The sequence below is a fragment of the Ranitomeya variabilis genome, chromosome 1 (assembly GCF_051348905.1).
Source record: "Ranitomeya variabilis isolate aRanVar5 chromosome 1, aRanVar5.hap1, whole genome shotgun sequence".
Taxonomy (NCBI): domain Eukaryota; kingdom Metazoa; phylum Chordata; class Amphibia; order Anura; family Dendrobatidae; genus Ranitomeya; species Ranitomeya variabilis.
In genome coordinates this window covers 794974318-794990983 of record NC_135232.1, presented here as the reverse complement: position 1 = coordinate 794990983, position 16666 = coordinate 794974318, and the positions used below count along the sequence as shown (strand labels likewise).

The window sequence follows — 16666 nt, the reverse complement described above, 5'->3', positions numbered from 1 at the left end:
TTTTTCATTTTTTCAACATAATTTACCAAACCATTTTTTTGGGGGACCACATCACATTTGAAGTCAATTTGAGGGGTCTATATGACAGAAAATCCCCTAAAGTGATATTATTCTAAAAATTGCACCCCTCAAGGTGCACAAAACCACATTCAAGAAGTTTATTTGCCCTTCAAGTGCTTCACACTTGAACTAAACTTTTTAGTCACAAAAATGATCTTTCAGCAAAGATTTTTTTATTTTCACAAGGGTAAAAGGTGAAAATGGACCACAAAAAATGTTGAGCAATTGTTCCTCAGTACGCTGATACTCCATATGTGGGGGAAAACCACTGTTTGGGCACACGGCAGGGCTCATAAGGGAAGGAGCACCTTTTAACTTTTTGAACACCAAATTGACTGAAATTGAGAGGGAACACCATGTCGCATTTGAAGAGCCCCTGATGTGCCTAAACACTATAAAATCCCCAGAATTGACCCCATTTTGGAAACTAGGCCCTTCAAGGAACGTATATAGCTGTGTGGTGAGCAATTTGAACCCTGAGGTGCTTCACAGAAGTTTATAATGTAGAGCCATGAAATTAAAAAATCAAATTTTTTTCCCTCAAATTGATCTTTTAGCCCCAATTTTATTTATTTTCACAAGGGTAACAGAACAAAACGTTGTAAATGTTATCAATGTAGAGGTGATAACTAGTGATGAGCGAATATACTCGTTACTCGAGATTTTTCGAGCACGCTCGGGTGTCCTCCGAGTATTTTTTAGTGCTCGGAGATTTAGTTTTTCTTGCAACCAGGCAACCCCCACATGTACTTATGCTGGCTAACAGATGTAAATCATTCAGCTGCGGCAAGAAAAACTAAATCTCCGAGCACTAAAAAATACTCGGAGGACACCCGAGCGTGCTCGAGAAATCTCGAGTAACGAGTATATTTGCTCACCACTAGTGATAACCCTTATCCAGTAGTGGGTGCAGCAATTCCCACACAATTTTCCAACTCACGCTCAGGACTGGGGGGGGCATTCAGGGGGGTTAATCTGGGTGTCCTTACCCTCGTAGAGACTAAATCTGTCGGTGTACCCTGAGGTACTCTCGCGCAGTTTGTACAATTTTATTCCATACCTGGACCTCTTACTGAGCATATATTGTCGGAATTTTAGCCTCCCTTTGAAATGAACCAGAGATTCATCTATAGCGATGTCCCTCTGGGGTGCTTATGACTCAGCAAATTTTCTGCTGAAGTGTTCAACCTCAGGCCAAATTTTATATAGACGATCAAGTTTGGATCATCTCGGGGAGGACACTGCGCATTATCACTATAAAAAAAAATTGGATTGCTTCAAATTGTGTCCTTGTCATGGCCATGCAGAATACCGTTGTACTGTAGAGAATATCAGTACTCCAGTATTGTCGAAGCTCTGGTTTTCGGATAATGCCTATATGCAGTACAATTCCCCAAATATCAACATCTCTGCTGCATTTACAGGGGTCCATTTAGCATATGACGGAGTGGGATTTTGGGTGAAAAATTAATGGGCGTACAGGTTTGTCTGGGTCACCATAACATTTATTATTTCCTGACTGAAAAAGAATTTTAAGAAGTCAATTTCAGTGAGTCCAGAGGTGTCAAACTGGATTCCTGAGCTGCCGATGAAATCCGGAATGACGGGTTGATAATTTTCAGAGATGCAATCCATATAGGATCGATGGCTGCAGGAGTTGCCTGGGTCCTAGAGCGCCTTGCTGGGGGTCCTTCCTCACTAGATGAGGAGGAGGAAGAGGAGGAGGAATATACAAATGTGGGATCTTCTTCACTGGATGAATCTAGGTCAGATGCAAGGAAGGTGTATGTCTCCTCTGGTGAATAGCGTCTTCTTGACGAATGGGCCATTTTTTTTTTAAACCCTGGGGATGTGTGTGTAAGTGGTGCTTTCACACATGTAATGTGTGGGGCTTGTGTAAAGGGTACTATCTATATACATAAAGCTGAGTGTATGTATGTGTGTCTATGTATCAAGCCACACCCACTCCACATAGCCCTGCCCACTCCGCATAGCTACACTTACTCCACACGCAAAGCCCCATCCACACGGCCCACGTTGTTAGCGCACTCGGGCAAAGACACATTCACCTCGAAAGCCACCCTGCAAAACTCACCGGTTGTGACTGTCATGGTAAGCTGCAGCCGCTGATGCGGCCCAGCCCATAGATGCCCCCAAGCAAACTGACCTCAGAAGGCATGGGACGCGCGTCCCCGGGGATGCAATACGGACCCTTTATACCACAGAGGGGGACCCGGCCTACCCAAACTAGGGGAGGGCAGAGATCGGGGTTCTGTGGCAGCTGACCATGTGGACAAGGAAAGAGACACGTAGGACTTGATTACACCGCACAACTTCAGGTATAGAGAAAGTAAAGTTTACTAAAATAAAGTCACACAGTACATAAACAAAAAATGAAGATGTCAGGCTCCCGATTCCACACCTCCAGAAGGGTACCACCCAGTGGACCCCAAGGCACCAACGGATCACTGAGGCACACATAGGCGGGACATCAGGACACAGGCAGGACATCAGGATACAGACAGGACATCAGGACATCCGGACACAGGAAGGACCTCAGGACATCAGGACACAGGAAGGACATCAGGAAATCAGGACACAGGCAGGGTTACAGGGTACAGACAGGACATCAGGACATCTGGATCCAGGGTCACTGGCAGACATCAGAAAGGAGTCGTTCGGTTCTGGATATCCGACACGACCTACAGGCACCACCAGTCATCAGGCTCCAAGCTCCAGGCAGCGGTCATCAGGTTCCTAGCTACAGCCCTCAGTCTCCAGGCATCGGACTTAAGAAGGAATTCAAGCGTGATGGTGCAAGCACCTCCGTGCTGAACGTGGGCCAGACGGGGTTAGCACCGCATGGTAGTCAGAGCACAGAGTAGTAAATGCTCAGCCGAAACACCGGTTACAAGAGACTCAAAGTCACTGGATGTGAGGCTCCAGATGCAGAGGGATTCCAGGAATATAATCACAGCAGACAGTTCAGACAGGTTCAGGTACAGGACAGGTACAGGATCAAGGAATCAGGCCTGGATATACTGCCTCCAGGACAGGCACCAAAACAGGAATCAAGGCAAGGATTTTGGTACCAAAACATAGACAGGAGAGGTGCAGGAACACAAACACACATAGCAAAGTTCAGGAGATTTGTGAGTAGCTCAGGAATCGCACGTAGGGCAGGGGATCTTTATATAGGAACTGCCCCACAGCAATTGGCTGGGGACAGCATTTCAAGTACACACCCTAACCCTGATAAAAGCAGGGGAGGTGTGGCCGCACACGCCCTAAGCAGAAACAGAAACCATTACAGCACAATCAGTGCAGGAACTGAGACTCAGGGCACCAGGCTGTGACTGCACGCACTGACACACGTGGAAAGTCATGCACCAGCTGCAAATGACCTCGCAACCCGCAGACAGCTTCCACAGCAGCAACCAGAGACCGCACAAGCAGATGGTCATGCAGCAGGGCAAAGACCTAACCACCCATGTACGGCTGCACAGCAGAGCAGGGAACTGAGAAGGCTCCATACAGGTAACAGCCAACAGTATCCCAGCTCAAATTAGGGGGAAAGGAGCAAAGGGTTAAAGCAAAGACATGCATTGTCACACCGAAAACCAGATACAGACAGAACGGCGTGACAGCGACGTCCCAGCCACTGTGAGCTACAAACAGGGCCACCACCTTCAGGGTATCAGTGCACGGCAGGCATAAGTCACATCTAGCTCTGTCGTGTCTAGAATGGAGTTGCTCCTGTGAGGCATGACATCAAGGAAAAGGGAGGAGCCTCATGGATTACACCGCTGTGCTCATAACAGGAAGTTGCTCTGCACGTGTGAGGGGAAGAGAGGAGTGAGGTAAAAATGAGGGAAGTGAGGGGAAAATGAGAGGACTGAGGGGAAATAGTGGAGTGATCAGAAAATGACAGGTGTAAGGTCAAAATGACAGGTGTGAAGGGGAAAATGAGAGGAGTGAGGGGGACAATGAGGTGTGAGGGGGAAAATGAGAGGAGTGAGGGGAAAATGAGAGATGTGAGGGGGAAAATGAGAGATGTGAGGAGGAAATGAGAGGCGTGAGGGGAAGATGAGAGAATTGAGGTGCTGCTGCAGTATGAGGCTGTGTATAGAGAAGCGTGAGGCGCTGCAGGTGGAGGCTGTGTATAAGGCCACATTCACAAGTTCAGTATTTGTTCAGTATTTTACCTCAGTATTTATAAGCCAAAGCCACTAGTGGGTAGAAAAATACAGAAGTGGTGACGTATTTCTAATATACTTTTCCTCTGATTGTTTTACTCCAAGTTTTAGCTTACAAATACTATGTTGCAAATCTGTAGTGTTAAATATATGATGTAAAATGTTTTTATGTGCAATATAATCATTATAATTTGTTATAACTAACCACAGTTAGTTACTATGCTCGGGCAATGCCGGGCTCTTCAGCTAGTTTATTATAAAAAACAGAGAGGAAAAAAAAGTAGAGATATAAAATGTAGAAGAAACAGAAGAAAAAAATGAAAAGAAAAATCAGATGTAAAAAAAAAGTTTGTATTAAAAAAAAGAGACGTTCCCTACACTAATGACCTCCCTATAAAATTACCCGACTCAAATAATTATTTTTAAGAAAGAAATGAACATCACCAACAATACGACGTACACTCCCATAATGCACTCACTAAAAAATTACTCCATGCAACTAATTATTTTTTTACAAAAGAAAAACGAACGTCACCAGCAATGAGACGCATGCTCCCCTAGTGCACTCGCTAAAAATTTACTCAACGTAACTAATTTTTTTTAACAAAAATGAATGTCACCAACAATGTGACGTACGCTCCCCTAATGCACTCGCTAAAAATTTACTCTACGCAATTAACCCCTTCCTGACATGTGCTGTACTAGTAGTGCTCTGTGGGAGATGCGTTCTTGCAAACAGCAGTACTAGTACAGCGGCATAGAGAGTCATCGCGCAGGGAGGGGGCTCTGTGCGCACTTCCATCAGAACAACGCAATGTGATTGCGTTTTCCTGATGGTCTCTATGGAGACACATGGCACCAAGATGGCTGCTGGGTCCTTCCCTGCCTGTCATATCCTGATCTGATACTATGCAGTGCAGAGTGTCAGATCAGCGATCTGATATAATACAGTGATGTCCCATACTGGGACAATGTAAAAAAGTAAAAAAAAATTAGAATGTGCAAAACTATTTTGTTAACCCCTTTCTGTCATCCGACGTACTATCCCGTCCATGTGCCCAGGACGGGATAGTGCGTCATGTGCAATCAGCCGCACTCACGGGGGCCGCAGACGGGTGACAGCTGATTCTCACAGATGACACCTGGCACTAAGTGCCAGGAGCGTTCACGGACCGTTCCCGACGCTCCTGGAACACTCCAATCAAACATGATGGCAGCGTTCCGGAGCCGGAAGAGGGACTGATAGCCCCTCTGCCTTTGCATCATGATGACATCCGGGTCTCCAGACCTGAGAGACTTCCTGTCTTGTGCAGTGATGACCAGGAAGTCTCTCAGGTTAGTGTAACAGAAGCTGCAGCGCTGACAGCTTCTATAGCATGCAGATCTGCATACTATAGAAGTGATTAGCGTGCATAAAATGAGTGTCCCATAGTGAGACAAAGTGTAAAACTTAGAATTAAATGAAAACATTTTTTTCTTTAAATAATTGTAAAAATATATGTAAAAAAATAATAATAATAAAATCAATGTTTATTTGATCACTAAATAAATATTTGAATGAAGAAAAAATCTAAACAATAAAAGTACACATATTTGGTGTCGCCGCGTCCGTAACGACCTGACCCTTAAAACTGTCCCACTAGTTAACCCCTTTAGTGAACCCCTTAAAAAAATAAAAAAACAATGCTTTATCATCATACCGCCAAACAAAAAGACGGATATAAATAGACATGGTACCGCTGAAAACATCATCTTGTCCCACAAAAAACGAGCCACCATACAGCATCATCAGCAAAAAAATTAAAAAGTTAAAGCTGTCTGAATAAAGCGATGCAAAAACAATTATTTTTTTCTATAAAATAGTTTTTATTATATAAAACCGCCAAAACATCAAAAAATATAAATCAGGTATCGCTGTAATCGTACTGAGCTGAAGAATAAAACTGTCTTATCAATTTTATCAAACGCAGAACGGTGTAATGGCCCCCCCAAAAAAAATGTATGAATTGCTGGTTTTTGCTCATTCTGTCTCCAAAAATCGGAATAAAAAGCGATCAAAAAATGTCATGTTCCAAAAATGGTACCAATAAAAACATCAACTCGTCCCGCAAAAAGCAAGATCTCACATGACTCTGTGGGCCAAAATATGGAAAAATTATAGCTCTCAAAATGTGGCGATGCAAAAACTATGTTTTGCAATAAAAAGCGTCTTTTAGTGTGTGACAGCTGCCAAACATAAAAACCCACTATAAATTGTAAATCAAACCCCCCTTTATCACCAACTTAGTTAGGGAAAAATAATAAAATAAAAAAATTTATTTATTTCCATTTTCCCATTAGGGTTATGGTTAGGGCTAAAGTTAGGGTTAGGGTTGAGGCTAAAGTTAGGGTTAGGTTTGGATTAGGATTAGGGTTGGTATTGGGGTTAGGGCTGGGATTAGGGTTAGGGTTGGGATTACGGTTGGGATTAGGTTTAGGGTTGGGATTAGGGTTATGGGTGTGTTAGGGTTAGGTTTGTGGTTGGGGTTATGGTTAGGTTTGGGATTAGGGTTAGGGGTGTGTTGGGGTTAGGGTTGGAGTTATAATTTGGGGGTTTCCACTGTTTAGGCACATCAGGGACTCTCCAAACGCGACATGGCGTTTACTCATGATCATGATCATGAGTAAGACTTCATAGTTGAAACGCGTTGATCCTCCTCACTGGTGTGCCAGGTGTTTGCTATGTAAAGATTTTTCATTTTGAAGAACTATTTATCGGTTTAGTTGTCTAATAAAGTCTCACAAAGTTTGAACTGCCTCCACCTCCAGCTGGATCATTTCTCTTTTTGTGTAAATAAAAATGGTACCGCTGAAAATGTCATCTTGTCCCACAAAAACAAGCTGCCATACAGCTCTATCAGCAGAAAAAATGTCAGAATAAAGCGATGCCAAAATAATTATTTTTTCAATAAAATAGTTTTGATTGTGTAAAAGCACAAAAAAAACATTAAAAAAATATAAATGAGGTATCGCTGTAATCCTACCAACGCAAAGAATAAAGCGGTCTTACCAATTTTACCACGTGCAGAATAGTATAAAAAGCAACACAAAAGCAATTCCTGAATTGCTCGTTTTTGTTCATTCTGCCTCCCAAAAATCAGAATAGAAAGCGATCAAAAAACGTCATGTGCCCGAAAATAATACCAATAAAATCGTCAGCTCGTCTTGCAAAAAACAAGCCATCATACGACTCTGTCAGCAGAAATATGAAAAAATTATAGCTCTCAAAATATGGTGTGAGAGAGTAGCCAAACATAAAAATCTGATATAAATCTGGTATCTCGGTAATTGCACCTACCAGAAGAATAAAGTTGCCTAATCACTTATACCTCACGAGGAACGGCATAAAAATAAATAAAACCAATTCTTCACATACTGTTGATTCTGCCTCCCAAAGATCGCAGTAAGGCTTGGCGCACATTTATCCTGATCTCTGTGCCGAGTGTTTACACACTGGAGCTTCCGTGTAAATCTCTGAAATACAGTGCCTTGCAAAAGTATTCGGCTCCCTAGAACTTTCCAACCTTTTCCCACATATCATGCTTCAAACAGAAATATACCAAATGTAAATTTTTGGTGAAGAATCAACAACAAGTGGAACACAGTTGTGAAGTTGAATGAAATTTATTGGTTATTTTAAATTTTTGTAGAAATTCAAAAACTGAAAAGTGGGACTTGCATTATTATTCGGCCCCTTTACTTTCAGTGCAGCAAACTCACTCCAGAAGTTCATTGTGGATCTCTGAATGATCCAATGTTGTCCTAAATGCCTAATGATGATAAATATAATCCACCTGTGTGTAATCAAGTCTCCGTATAAATGCACCTGCTCCGTGATAGTCTCAGGGTTCTGTTTGAAGCACAGAGAGCATCATGAAGATCAAGGAACACAACAAGCAGGTCCATGATACTGTTGTGGAGAAGTTTAAAGCCGGATTTGGATACAAAATGATTTCCAAAACTTTAAACATCCCAGGGAGCACTGTGCAAGCGATCATATTGAAATGGAAGGAGTATCAAACCACTGCAAATCTACCAAGACCCGGCCGTCCCTCTAAACTTTCATCTCAAACAAGGAGAAGACTGATCAGAGATGCAGCCAAGAGGCCCATGATCACTCTGGATGAATTGCAGAGATCTACAGCTGAGGTAGGACAGTCTGTCCATAGGACAACAATTAGTCATACACTGCACAAATCTGGCCTTTATGGAAGAGTGAAAAGAAGAAAGCCATTTCTCAAAGATATCCATAAAAAGTGTTGTTTAAAGTTTGCAACAAGCCACCTGGGAGACACACCAAACATGTGAGAGAAGGTGCTCTGGTCAGATGAAACGAAAATCGAACTTTTTGGCAACAATGCCAAACGATATGTTTGGCGTAAAGGCAACACAGCTCATCACCCTGTACACACCATTCCCACTGTCAAACATGGTGGTGGCAGCATCATGATTTGGGCCTGCTTTTCTTCAGCAGGGACAGGGAAGATGGTTAAAATTGATGGGAAGATGAATGGAGCCAAATACAGGACCATTCTTGAAGAAAACCTGTTTGAGTCGGCAAAAGACCTGAGACTGGGATGGAGATTTCTCTTCCAACAACACAATGATCCCAAATATAAAGCAAAATTTACAATGGAATGGTTCGCAAATAAACGTATCCAGGTGTTAATATGGCCAAGTCAAAGTCTAGACCTCAATCCAATCGAGAATCCGTGGAAAGAGCTGAAAACTGCTGTTCACAAACGATCTCCATCAAACATCACTGAGCTCGAGCTGTTTGCCAAGGAAGAATGGGCAAGAATTTCAGTCTCTTGATGTACAAAACTGATAGAGACGAGTGCTGTTGTGAACTATACCTTTTGGCTCCCTCTTGTGGTCACTAGTGATTTGGCACTTGGATTGTCTTTTACCAGGTTGGTACTCACCTGCTTCGTTAGACCATGGGTGTTGCTATTTAAACTTCCTGGATTCTCAGTCCAGTGCCTGGCATCGTTGTAATCAGTTCACTTCTGTTTGCTCCTGTCTTCAGGTCCTGGTTCTTTGCAAGATAAGCTAAGTCCTGCTTTCGTACTTTTGATCATTTGCATTGTTCTTATTTTTTGTCCAGCTTGTACAAAATGTGATTCCTGATATCGCTGGAAGCTCTAGGAGGCTGATATTCTCCCCACACACCGTCAGTCGGTTTGGGGGTTCTTGGATATTCAGCGTGGATATTTTGCAGGGTTTTTTGCTGACCATATACAGTGGGGCAAAAAAGTATTTAGTCAGTCAGCCATAGTGCAAGTTCCACCACTTAAAAATATGAGAGGCGTCTGTAATTTACATCATAGGTAGACCTCAACTATGGGAGACAAACTGAGAAAAAAAAATCCAGAAAATCACATTGTCTGTTTTTTTATCATTTTATTTGCATTTTATGGTGGAAAATAAGTATTTGGTCAGAAACAAACAATCAAGATTTCTGGCTCTCACAGACCTGTAACTTCTTCTTTAAGATTCTCCTCTTTCCTCCACTCATTACCTGTAGTAATGGCACCTGTTTAAACTTGTTATCGGTATAAAAAGACACCTGTGCACACCCTCAAACAGTCTGACTCCAAACTCCACTATGGTGAAGACCAAAGAGCTGTCAAAGGACACCAGAAACAAAATTGTAGCCCTGCACCAGGCTGGGAAGACTGAATCTGCAATAGCCAACCAGCTTGGAGTGAAGAAATCAACAGTGGGAGCAATAATTAGAAAATGGAAGACATAAAAGACCACTGATAATCTCCCTTGATCTGGGGCTCCACGCAAAATCCCACCCCGTGGGGTCAGAATGATCACAAGAACGGTGAGCAAAAATCCCAGAAACACGCGGGGGGACCTAGTGAATGAACTGCAGAGAGCTGGGACCAATGTAACAAGGCCTACCATAAGTAACACACTACGCCACCATGGACTCAGATCCTGCAGTGCCAGACGTGTCCCACTGCTTAAGCCAGTACATGTCCGGGCCCGTCTGAAGTTTGCTAGAGAGCATTTGGATGATCCAGAGGAGTTTTGGGAGAATGTCCTATGGTCTGATGAAACCAAACTGGAACTGTTTGGTAGAAACACAACTTGTCGTGTTTGGAGGAAAAAGAATACTGAGTTGCATCCATCAAACACCATACCTACTGTAAAGCATGGTGGTGGAAACATCATGCTTTGGGGCTGTTTCTCTGCAAAGGGGCCAGGACGACTGATCCGGGTACATGAAAGAATGAATGGGGCCATGTATCGTGAGATTTTGAGTGCAAACCTCCTTCCATCAGCAAGGGCATTGAAGATGAAACGTGGCTGGGTCTTTCAACATGACAATGATCCAAAGCACACCGCCAGGGCAACGAAGGAGTGGCTTCGTAAGAAGCATTTCAAGGTCCTGGAGTGGCCTAGCCAGTCTCCAGATCTCAAACCTATAGAAAACCTTTGGAGGGAGTTGAAAGTCCGTGTTGCCAAGCAAAAAGCCAAAAACATCACTGCTCTAGAGGAGATCTGCATGGAGGAATGGGCCAACATACCAACAACAGTGTGTGGCAACCTTGTGAAGACTTACAGAAAACGTTCGACCTCTGTCATTGCCAACAAAGGATAGATTACAAAGTATTGAGATTAAATTTTGTTTCTGACCAAATACTTATTTTCCACCATAATATGCAAATAAAATGATAAAAAAACAGACAATGTGATTTTCTGGATTTTTTTTTCTCAGTTTGTCTCCCATAGTTGAGGTCTACCTATGATGTAAATTACAGACACCTCTCATCTTTTTAAGTGGTGGAACTTGCACTATGGCTGACTGACTAAATACTTTTTTGCCCCACTGTAAGTCTTCTTACTATATTCTGCTATTAGTCAGTGGGCCTCTCTTTGCTAAATCTAGTTCATTCTTACGTTTGTCTTTTCTTCTTACCTCACCGTTATTATTTGTTGGGGGCTTGTATTACTTTGGGGTCTTTTCTCTGGAGGCAAGAGAGGTCTTATTTTCCCTGATAGGGTTAGTTAGTTCTCCGGCTGGCGCGAGATGTCTAGGATCAACGTAGGCACGTTCCCCGGCTGCTGTTAGTGTTTGCGCTAGGATCAGGTATATGGTCAGCCTAGTTACCACTTCCCTAAGAGCGAGTATTTATGTTTTGCAGACTTTGCGGGAATCTCTGAGGTCCCCTGCCATTGGGACCATAACAGTATGCCAGGCCAATAAATTGTTAATGCATTGCTGAAGTGGGATTAAAAGAAAAGAAGTTCTGAGTTTTTTTTTTGTTTGTTTTTTTTTTTCCCCTTTATCTCTGAGTGGCTTGAAACTTTGCTGCAGACATGAATGTTCAGACCTTGATTACTAGTGTGGATCAGCTTGCTGCACGTGTGCAGGGCATTCAGGATTTTGTTGTTAGCAGTCCTATGTCAGAGCCTAAGATACCTATTCCTGAGCTGTTCTCTGGAGATCGATTTAAATTTAGGAATTTTAGGAATAATTGTAAATTGTTTCTATCTTTGAAACCTCGTTCGTCTGGAGATTCAGCTCAGCAAGTAAAAATTGTTATCTCCTTCTTGCGTGGCGACCCTCAGGATTGGACTTTCTCGTTAGCGCCAGGAGATCCGGCATTGGCGGATGTTGATGTGTTTTTTCTGGCGCTCGGATTGCTTTATGAGGAGCCTAATCTTGAAATTCAGGCAGAAAAAGCTCTACTGGCCATCTCTCAGGGCCAGGATGAAGCTGAGGTGTACTGCCAAAAATTTCGGAAGTGGTCCGTGCTTACTCGATGGAATGAATGTGCTCTGGCCGCAAATTTCAGAAATGGCCTTTCTGAAGCCATTAAGAATGTGATGGTGGGTTTTACAATTCCTACAAGTCTGAATGATTCTATGGCGCTGGCTATTCAGATTGATCGGCGTTTGCGGGAGCGCAAATCCGCTAAACCTCTGGCGGTGTTGTCTGAACAGACACCTGTCTCAATGCAATGTGATAGAATCCTGACTAGAACCGAACGACAAAATCATAGACGTCAGAATGGGCTGTGTTTTTACTGTGGTGATTCTACACATGTTATATCAGCATGCTCTAAACGCCTAACCAAGGTTGCCAGTCCTGTCACCATTGGTAATTTGCAGCCTAAATTTATTTTGTCTGTGACTTTAATTTGTTCATTGTCTTCCTACCCTGTTATGGCATTTGTGGATTCAGGTGCTTCCCTGAGTCTTATGGACTTGTCGTTTGCCAAACGCTGCGGTTTTGTCCTGGAGCCTTTAAAAGTTCCGATTCCTCTCAGAGGAATTGATGCTACGCCACTGGCGGAAAATAAACCGCAGTATTGGACACAAGTGACCATGTGCATGACTCCTGAACATCGGGAGGTGATTCGTTTTCTTGTTCTGCATAAAATGAATGATTTGGTCGTTTTAGGTCTGCCATGGTTACAGACCCATAATCCTGTTTTGGATTGGAAGGCTATGTCTGTGTCAAGTTGGGGTTGTCAGGGAATTCATTGCGATTCTCCGCCGGTGTCTATTGCTACTTCTATTCCTTCAGAAGTTCCTGAGTATTTGTGTGACTATCAGGATGTATTCGGTGAGTCCAGGTCCAGTGCTCTTCCTCCTCATAGGGACTGTGACTGCGCTATAGATTTGATTCCTGGCAGTAAATTTCCTAAGGGACGATTATTTAATTTGTCTGTACCCGAGCATGCCGCGATGCGTTCTTATGTCAAGGAATCTTTGGAGAAGGGGCATATTCGTCCATCCTCTTCCCCTCTCGGTGTGGGATTCTTTTTTGTGGCCAAGAAAGACGGGTCTTTGAGACCTTGTATAGACTATCGGCTTCTGAATAAAATCACTGTTAAGTTTCAGTATCCTTTGCCACTATTGTCAGACTTGTTTGCTCGGATTAAGGGTGCCAAGTGGTTCACCAAGATAGATCTTCGTGGGGCGTACAACCTTGTGCGTATTAGGCAGGGAGATGAATGGAAAACTGCATTCAATACGCCCGAAGGTCATTTTGAATACTTGGTGATGCCCTTTGGGCTCTCTAATGCCCCTTCAGTGTTTCAGTCCTTTATGCATGATATCTTCCGGAAGTATCTGGATAAATTTTTGATTGTGTATCTGGATGATATTCTAGTTTTCTCGGATGATTGGGATTCTCATGTAAAGCAGGTCAGGATGGTGTTTCAGGTTTTGCGTGATAACGCTTTGTTTGTGAAGGGCTCAAAGTGTCTCTTTGGAGTGCAGAAGGTTTCCTTTTTGGGTTTTATTTTTTCCCCTTCTGCTGTGGAGATGGACCCAGTCAAGGTCCGAGCTATTCATGATTGGACTCAGCCCACTTCTGTTAAGAGTCTTCAGAAGTTCTTGGGGTTTGCTAATTTCTACCGTCGCTTTATCGCTAATTTTTCTAGCGTTGTTAAACCTTTGACGGATATGACCAAGAAAGGTTCTGATGTGGCTAATTGGGCTCCTGCAGCCGTGGAGGCCTTCCAGGAGCTGAAGCACCGGTTTACTTCGGCGCCTGTTTTGTGCCAGCCTGATGTCTCACTTCCCTTTCAGGTTGAAGTGGATGCTTCTGAGATTGGTGCTGGGGCTGTTTTGTCTCAGAGAGGCTCTGGTTGCTCTGTGATGAGACCATGTGCTTTTTTCTCTAGGAAGTTTTCGCCTGCTGAGCGGAACTATGATGTTGGTAATCGGGAGTTGTTGGCCATGAAGTGGGCATTTGAGGAGTGGCGTCATTGGCTCGAGGGTGCTAAGTATCGTGTGGTGGTCTTGACTGATCACAAAAATCTGATGTATCTCGAGTCTGCTAAGCGCCTGAATCCTAGACAGGCTCGTTGGTCATTGTTTTTCTCTCGTTTTGACTTTGTGGTCTCGTACCTGCCTGGTTCGAAGAATGTTAAGGCTGATGCTCTTTCTAGGAGCTTTGTGCCTGACTCTCCTGGAGTCTCGGAGCCGGCTGGTATTCTTAAAGAGGGAGTAATCGTGTCGGCCATATCTCCTGATTTGCGACATGTGTTGCAGAGATTTCAGGCTGGTAGACCTGACTCTTGTCCACCCGACAGACTGTTTGTTCCTGATAAATGGACCAGCAAAGTCATTTCCGAGGTTCATTCCTCGGTGTTGGCAGGGCATCCGGGAATTTTTGGTACCCGAGATTTGGTGGCTAGGTCCTTTTGGTGGCCTTCCTTGTCACGGGATGTGCGGTCATTTGTGCAGTCCTGTGGGACTTGTGCTCGGGCTAAGCCTTGTTGTTCTCGTGCTAGCGGGTTGCTTCTGCCCTTGCCCGTCCCGAAGAGGCCTTGGACACACATTTCCATGGATTTCATTTCTGATCTTCCGGTGTCTCAAGGAATGTCTGTCATTTGGGTGGTGTGTGATCGTTTTTCCAAGATGGTCCATTTAGTACCCTTGCCTAAGTTGCCTTCCTCTTCCGATCTGGTTCCTTTGTTTTTCAGAATGTGGTTCGGTTACACGGCATTCCGGAGAATATCGTGTCCGACAGAGGATCCCAGTTTGTGTCCAGATTCTGGCGATCTTTTTGTGCTAAAATGGGAATTGATTTGTCGTTTTCATCTGCCTTCCATCCTCAGACTAATGGTCAAACGGAGCGAACTAATCAGACACTGGAGGCTTATTTGAGATGTTTTGTTTCTGCGGACCAGGATGATTGGGTGACCTTCTTGCCATTGGCGGAGTTTGCCCTTAATAATCGGGCTAGTTCCGCTACTTTGGTTTCGCCATTCTTCTGCAACTCTGGTTTTCATCCTCGTTTCTCCTCGGGTCATGTTGAGTCTTCTGACTGTCCTGGGGTGGATTCCGTGGTGGATAGGTTGCAGCGGATTTGGAATCATGTGGTGGACAACTTGAAGTTGTCACAGGAGAAGGCTCAGCATTTTGCCAACCGCCGCCGCGGTGTGGGCCCCCGACTTCGTGTTGGGGATTTGGTTTGGTTGTCTTCTCGGTATGTCTCTCTGAAGGTTTCCTCTCCTAAGTTTAAGCCTCGCTTTATTGGTCCTTATAAAATTTTGGAAGTTCTTAACCCGGTTTCTTTTCGTTTGGATCTTCCGGTGTCGTTTGCCATTCACAACGTGTTCCATAGGTCTTTGTTGCGGCGGTACGTTGTGCCTGTGGTTCCTGCTGTTGAGCCTCCTGCTCCGGTGTTGGTTGAGGGCGAGTTGGAGTACGTAGTGGAGAAGATCTTGGATTCTCGTCTCTCTAGACGGAGGCTTCAGTATTTGGTCAAATGGAAGGGCTATGGTCAGGAGGATAATTCCTGGGTGGCCGCCTCTGATGTTCATGCGGCCGATTTGGTTCGTGCCTTCCACGCTGCTCATCCTGGTCGCCCTGGTGGTCTTGGTGAGGGTTCGGTGACCCCTCCTTAAAGGGGGGGTACTGTTGTGAACTATACCTTTTGGCTCCCTCTTGTGGTCACTAGTGATTTGGCACTTGGATTGTCTTTTACCAGGTTGGTACTCACCTGCTTCGTTAGACCATGGGTGTTGCTATTTAAACTTCCTGGATTCTCAGTCCAGTGCCTGGCATCGTTGTAATCAGTTCACTTCTGTTTGCTCCTGTCTTCAGGTCCTGGTTCTTTGCAAGATAAGCTAAGTCCTGCTTTCGTACTTTTGATCATTTGCATTGTTCTTATTTTTTGTCCAGCTTGTACAAAATGTGATTCCTGATATCGCTGGAAGCTCTAGGGGGCTGATATTCTCCCCCCACACCGTCAGTCGGTTTGGGGGTTCTTGGATATTCAGCGTGGATATTTTGCAGGGTTTTTTGCTGACCATATAAGTCTTCTTACTATATTCTGCTATTAGTCAGTGGGCCTCTCTTTGCTAAATCTAGTTCATTCTTACGTTTGTCTTTTCTTCTTACCTCACCGTTATTATTTGTTGGGGGCTTGTATTACTTTGGGGTCTTTTCTCTGGAGGCAAGAGAGGTCTTATTTTCCCTGATAGGGTTAGTTAGTTCTCCGGCTGGCGCGAGACGTCTAGGATCAACGTAGGCACATTCCCCGGCTGCTGTTAGTGTTTGCGCTAGGATCAGGTATATGGTCAGCCTAGTTACCACTTCCCTAAGAGCGAGTATTTATGTTTTGCAGACTTTGCGGTAATCTCTGAGGTCCCCTGCCATTGGGACCATAACAGAGTGCTATGCGAGTGTCATGCGAGTACAATGCGATTTTTAAACGCAATATCTATATGACATCTATATGACATCTGTATGCAATCTGTGTGCAATGCGATTTTAACATGAGCTTTTACATACAGCAGTTCTCTGTCATTTACACATAGTTTAAAACTAAATATTCTTCAAAACACACACATATATATACTAGATGGAGGCCTGATGCTATCGCATCGGGA

The 16666-nt window shown here is 43.9% G+C and overlaps 1 protein-coding gene across 1 annotated transcript in view; it reads left to right on the top strand.

The window, feature by feature from the left end:
- The window catches only part of MYO1F (myosin IF), a 302201-nt gene that overhangs the window by 96921 nt on the left and 188614 nt on the right, over nucleotides 1–16666 (top strand). The gene's annotated exons all lie outside the window — the stretch shown is intronic.